The 6,715-nt window shown below is 50.2% G+C and overlaps 1 long non-coding RNA gene across 1 annotated transcript; it reads left to right on the top strand.

Moving 5' to 3' along the window:
* The first annotated feature begins 1,363 nt into the window (after nt 1-1,363).
* LOC122094994 lies at nt 1,364-6,554 on the top strand. Its single transcript, XR_006144992.1, has 3 exons — nt 1,364-1,432; nt 3,532-3,535; nt 6,516-6,554. It is a non-coding gene; the product is annotated as an uncharacterized LOC122094994 (long non-coding RNA).
* The last annotated feature ends 161 nt before the right edge of the window (nt 6,555-6,715 follow it).

The raw sequence follows: 6,715 nt of genomic DNA, 5'->3' as shown, positions 1-6,715 counted from the left end.
CCGACGCCGGCCTTTTAATAAAAGACGCCAAGATTCCACCTCTCAAAATGTGGCTCCTCTGTTTCCTCACCATCCGACATCAGACGGGAAATCTGCATGGCGATTGTCTTCCCGTGATGGAACTGGCGCTCCAACTCTCAAGAGTCTTGGCTCCCAATCAAGAAGCCTCTCACTCTATGAGCCTGAGGTTCTGGAGGACAGGACATCCCAGGCTCCCTTGGCTACTTTGCTCTGGGGTAGAAACTGAGAGAGGAGCAAAGTCGATTAGCCTGCCAGGGGACACACAGACGGGTGGGTAGAGACACAGCCAGGGGGCCCCAAGCCCTCCCCAGGACATAGCCTGCCTCAGTTTCTCTAGCCCAAGTGGCATGAGAGATCACTGTTGGTATCCTGCTGAAGAAATGTGAAGATGAAATCCACAAAGAGAAAAATGACTTGTCCAAGGGCATCAGGTACAGAGCAGAAGAGCTAGATGATGCTGATGGTGATGGTGATGGATGACAGCGATGATGATGATGATGATGATGATGACAGTGGTGGTGATGATCATGACAATGGTGATGTTGGTGATGATGGGGATGGTGATGATGGTGGTGGTGGTGATGCTATTGCCCAGAATGGTAACAATGAGAATAGCAAACAAAGGGAGGAGCTGTCAATTTTTAGAGCATGACCCTGGACCCCCACTAACCCTCCAGGGTAAGACCACCTCTTTGGCTCTGCGTGGAGTACTACACAGGAGGTAAAAAGCACCAGCCCTCTCCTCTCCAGATTCGGGATTTTAGATCCTCCAGGACACAGGAGGTAGAACAAGACCCATTATTCTCTTGTGCTGTGTGTGGTTTACCCCCCCCCCCACCTCCAAACTTAAGAAAGAAGAAACTCTTAGGGAGTGGAGAACTCGAAGTTGTGAGCCCACGGGGTGAGGCGGAGGAGCTGAGTTGATGGGCTGTATAAATAGTAACCGTACCCACACCGCCTTGTCGGTGCACATCAAAAAGGCACATTAAGGGAATTGAAGATGTCAGCTGGGTTACATCTGAAATGTGACCTGCCTTTATTATCTTGTGAAGTGTGGGGGTGGGGGAGGGGAGACTGTCAAGAACTCAACAACCTCTTCCTGGGCTGCGTGGGATATCTCTGGAAGCCAGAGGGCCTCTCCTGCAGAACGGCTGTGCAAACATGGGGGGGGGGGGGGGACAGCAAACGCGGCTTTGCTCCCCACAGTGCCAGCCATGACTTTGTTTCCCCAAGACCAGGCTGTGTCTAGCAGATGCTTTTCCCTGTGAGGCTGGGCTGCTATCATCCTGGCTCTTTGAAGACAAGCCTCGAAGGCTTTAGTGCTGGCCCGGATCTCCACTCTTAGCTAGCCACGCACTGGTGGCGCACGACCTGGCATCCCAGCTACTCAGGAGGCTGAGATCTGAGGATCGTGGTTCAAAGCCAGCCAGAATGGGGGTGGGGGGGGGTGGGGGGGGGGAAATCTGTGAGATTCTTATCTCCAGTTAAACACCAGTTAAAAAGCCAGAAGTGGACCTGTGGCTCAGGGGACTTAGCATTAGCTTTGAACTAAACAAACTCAAGGACAGTACCCAGGCCATGAGTTCAAGCGCCCCCAGCATTGGATAAAATAAATGAACCATGATACAGCATTATTTCTGGATTGGATTTAGTGGTGGTGGGGGTGGAGGTGGGGGTGGTAGAGCTTGAACTCAGGGCCTGGATGTTATCCCTGAGTTCTTTTGCTCAAGGTTGGTGCTCTACCACTTGAGCCACAGCGCCACTTCCGGTTTTCCGGTGGTTCATTGGAGATCAGAGTCTCATGGGCTTTCCTGCCCAGGCTGGCTTTGAACCTCCATCCTCCAGATCCTAGCCTCCTGAGTAGATCAAATTGACAGGCATGAGCCACCAGCAATGGTCAATTCATGTTGTTTTTTTAATCATTACCTGAACTTTTCAGGTAATGTGATCTCTGCCTCAAAGCCCAGCTATTAAAATTACAAAATGGAGCCTGCCGCCAATGGCTCACGCCTGTCATCCCAGCTCCTCAGGAGGCTGAGATCTGAGGATCGCAGTTCAAAGCCAGCCCTGGCAGGAAAGTCCATGAGACTCTTATCTCCATTAAACCACCAAAAAAAAAAAAAAGCCAGAAGTGGCGCTGTGGCTCAAGTGGTTAGAGCGCTCACCTTGAGTATAATGCGCTCAGGGACAGTGCCCAGGTCCCTGAGTTCCAGCCCCAAGACTGGAACAAGAACAAAAAGTTAAACAAGCATGCAGGGTCTTGAGTTCAAACCTTAGTACTGCCCCCTCAAATTAAATACTATTTCCAAATAATAATAACAGTAATATTTCCAAAGGCAAAGAGGGCTTCGATATAGGGACTTGAAAAGACACCACATGGCATTAATCATGACTTGCTTCCTCAGGAAGCTCTGGGAATCACAAACTGTAAGAATGCAGTGTTGGGGAGTGGTAGGGATTAAGTACTTCCAGGGCAGGTGTCAGGGCCTCTGGACCCCTGCGGGACACACGTGCACACACACACACACAACACACACACACACACACAGAAGTTGTCTCCCCTCCCCCCCAACCTCTGCTCAGCCATCTTGCAGTCATTTTCTCTTGCAGAAACAAAATCTGGTAGATTCATCTTCTGAAACAGCTCAGGGCGCAGATGGCTCTGGCTGTTGATGAATAAGAAAATCAGAGCTCACAATGGGAGAGGCTGAGCTCCTCGGCTCTGTCTATAGGCTCGGCTTTGGAGTCCTTAGAAGGGCTGAAAGGGAGCAAATGACAAGAGTTCACGCATGGGCTTCAGAAGTGAGAAGTGTGTGTGTGTGTGTGTGGTGTGTGTGTGTGTGTGTGTGTGTGTGTGTGTGTGTGTGTTCACTGCTACAAGGAAAACCTCAAGAAGTACCATTTGCTTTTCCACCATTTCCTTCTACCATGTCGAAATAATAATAATAATGATTTTTTTAAACCTGAAGTTCCGATTTGCATTACCATTCTCAGGGAGCCCCTTCCCCACACCCCAGGTGACCCCAAGAGTTATGCTGGTGTGTTTCTGGACCCCTGATAGCAGTGAATCTAGTGCGTTTTCTCTCTCTCCTCTCTCTCAATGTCTTCAGAGTTCCAAGCAGGTCTTCTGAAGGGAAACGGAGGCTCTGTGGAGGGGAGGATCGTTTCCAGAGGCTGTTTCTGGGACTGACTGAACTTCTGACTTGAACTCACCTCCGTAGCTCCCCATCCCGACCATCCGAGTTCTTGCTTGTGCTGACCTCTGTGCGACTGCGGGCGGAAAGCTAGCCACTGCTCCCTTCTCATTCTGCTGGGCTTCCCCTGCAGATCCACAAGTTCAAAGCTGCGGAGGGGTTAAACAAAGTGACAAAGTCTTACTTTACTTTTGGGTGCCAGTCCTGCAGCTAAAACTCGGGGCCTGGGCGCTGTCCCTGGCTTCTTGGTGCTCCACACTTTTTACCAGTTGAACTACAGCTCCACTTTTGGCTTTCTGGGTGGTTTGTCGTGGAGAAGAGTCTCCTGGACTTTCCTGCCCAGACTGGCCTTGAACTGTGATCCTCAGATCTCAGCCTCCCAAGGAGCTGGGGAAAGGCAGACTCAAAAGAGTTGAAGGGCCCCAGAGCTGGCGGCTGCTTCATCTCTGCGTATCTGAGTCACATCACCTTTCTTGTTACCTCTATCTTCTCCTTCTGTCTTCTGAGCAGCTGAATTTCTTGTTCTCCTGGGAGAGACCGTATTGAGTTGGAGAGCTTGCTCAGTTCACTTCAGAAGAATTAGCCCAGGGCACTAGACAGATTCTCATGGAGGAAAAAAAAAAGCCTTATATAAAACCCAGGAAATTAAATTTTTTTTTAAATCCCTGCTTCCTCTTGAAGCCAGGGAGCCTGTTAAAGAAGCTATAAATGGCAGCTGGGCCTAGTAGCTCACACCTGCAATTCCAGCTGCTCAGGAGGCTGAGATCTGAGGATCGCATTTTTGAGGCCAGCCTGGAAAGGAAACTCTTAAGAGACTCTTCTCTCCAATGAACCACCAGGAAAAAAACAAAAAAAAAGAAGAAGCCAGAAGTGGTGATGTGGCTCAAGTGGGTAGAGCGCTAGCCTTGAGCAAACAAAGTTCAGGGGACAGAGCCTGGGGATCTAAGTTCAAGGCCCAGGACCTGCATGAAAATAAAAAATAAAAATAAAAAAAGAAGAGAGAGAGAGAGACCCTTTCCATTACTTCACTACAGACAGGTTGGTATAGGACGAGACCACTTGTTGACCTGAGAAATAATCCAGAACAATGGATGGCTAACTGCATGCTCAGGGATCTCCCTGAGCTATGGTACGATTCTAAATTCATATGTGGCAGGTGCTGTGTGTGTGTGTGTGTGTGTGTGTGTGTGTGTGTGTGTGTGTTCAGAATGTCTGACACTCCCTATTCTGACTGAGCTGACTTGACCTCCCTCCTCTTTTCTTCTCCCTTGGGCCATTTAGATCTTATCCTATCTATCTATCTATCTATCTATCTATCTATCTATCTATCTATCTTCTATTTATCTATTTATCTAGTCTATGTATCTATCTATCTATCTATCTATCATCTATCTATCTATCTCTGTATCTATCTATCATCTATCTATCTATGTATCTATGTATCTATCTACCTGCCAGGTCCTGGATCTTGAACTCCAGGCCTGGGTACTGTCCCTGAGTTTCTGTACTCAAGGCAAGTGCTCTAGCCTCTTAAACTATAGCCTCCACTTTCTGGCGTTTTCGCAGTTCGATGTGAGGTCCTCATGGACTTTCCTGCCCAGCCTGGTTTTGAACTCTGATCGTCAATCTCAACCTCCTGAGTAGCTAGGATGACAAGTATGAGCCGCCCAGTGCTTGGCTTTTTCCTTCCTTTTCTTCCTCCTCCTCCATTATTTCTTCGCCTTCTCCTCTTCTCCTTCCTTTGCTTCTTCCTCTTCCTCCTCCTCCTCCCCCACCTCCCTCTCTTCCTCCTCCTTCTCCTCCTTCTCCTCTTTCTTCTTCTCTCCTTCTCCTCCTCCTCCTCCTCCTCCTCCTTCTCTTCCTTCTTCCTTCTCCTCCTTCTCCTCTTTCTGTCTTCTTCTCCTTCTCCTCCTCCTTCTCCTCTCTCCTCCTCCTCCTCCTCCTTCTTCTTCCTTCTTCCTTCCTCCTCCCTCCTCCTCCTCCTCCTCCTCCTCCTCCTCCTCCTCCGCCTCCTCCTCCTTCTCCTCCTCCTCCTCCTCCTCCTCCTCCTCCTCCTCCTTCTTCTTCTCCTTCTTCTTCTTCTCCTTCTTCTTTCTCCTCTTCCTCCTTCTCCTCCTCCTCCTCCTCTTCTTCCTACTTGTCCTCCTCCTCTCCCCCTTCCTCCTCCTCTCTCTTTTCCTTCTAAATATACTTTTACTCTCTGTAAGTCATTGGACAAAGGGTTTACCAGTCACTGAAGTCCTGCATGAGCCGAATGCACGCTGCCCCATGCCCTGACCTCCATCCTTCTCCCCGTCTCTCCCAACCCCACCCCTCCCCTCAAGTGACCGGCTCCCTTGTCACCCATGGACGAGGAATAGCATGTCTGCCTTCGCCCTGTCCCCTCCCTCTCCGCTCCCCTGGCCTCAGCCCCTTTGGACCACACGCCTTTCTGCTATTTACTTGTATGGTATGGCCATTCTGCCTGGATGCTCGGGGCTGATTGTGTGTGTGTGTGTGTGTGTGTGTGTGTGTGTGTGTGTGTGTGTGTACGTACACATTTATGTTTTATTTATGTATTTTGTCGGTTGTGGGGCTTGAACTCTGGGCGAGCGCTCTACCCCCTTAAGCCACAGCGCCACTTCCGGCCTTTTCTGCTTATGTGGTGCTGAGGAAATCGAACCCAGGGCCTCAGGCATGCAAGGCCAGCGCTCTACCACTGAGCCACCTTCTAACTCCACCTAGGAGAGTGAACCTGAGCCCTTCGGCTCTCCCAGCCTGGCTCTGATTCTCTCTGCAGAGTCTCTTCGTTTTCTCCTTTTCCCCATTCCCTCTTTGGTTGACAGCTGGGGTCTCCAACCAGCATGATGAGGGGAATCCACCAATCTGGGAGGGAGGGGGAGGAGGTTAAACAGGAAATGGCACCAGCCAGAGGCTCCAGCACAAATGCCCGTGACAGGGACTGTGATGTGTCTGTCTCCAGTGTGGCCAGAGCTGTAGTGAACAGGGGCCGGGTCCCCTGTGGACAAAGAGAAGGAGCCAAGGTGGCTATTAATTGAGCATCTACTGTAGGATGCTCTTGAATAATGAATTCTATGGTATGGGGAAATCAAAGCTTGAGTGTCTCCTCTCCTGGGGTCACAGTCGGGGGTGGAGGGGGGGGAGGTTGAGAGGAGGAAGGGGGGCTCTGGAGGTCCGTATTTGGATTCTGCCACAAAAAGAGAGACTCTGATCGTATAAAATAAAATGATCGAAACCGGGCGCCGGTGGCTCCCGCCTGTCATCCTAGCTACTCAGGAGGCTGAGAGCTGAGGATCGCAGTTCAAAGCCAGCCCGGGCAGGAAAGTCTGTGAGGACTCTGATCTCCAATAAACCACTCGAAAACCAGAAGTGGTGCTGTGGCTCAAGTGGTAGAGCGCTCTCCCTGGAGCTAAAGAGCTGAGGGGACAGTGTCTAGGCCCAGAGTTCAAGCCCCGTGACTGATAATCAATCAATCAGCTCAATAAAATACTGATGGAAAT

Source organism: Dipodomys spectabilis, unplaced genomic scaffold (assembly GCF_019054845.1).
Source record: "Dipodomys spectabilis isolate Male_0828 unplaced genomic scaffold, ASM1905484v1 ptg000330l, whole genome shotgun sequence".
Lineage (NCBI taxonomy): Eukaryota > Metazoa > Chordata > Mammalia > Rodentia > Heteromyidae > Dipodomys > Dipodomys spectabilis.
This window is presented reverse-complemented; position numbering and strand designations above follow the sequence as displayed.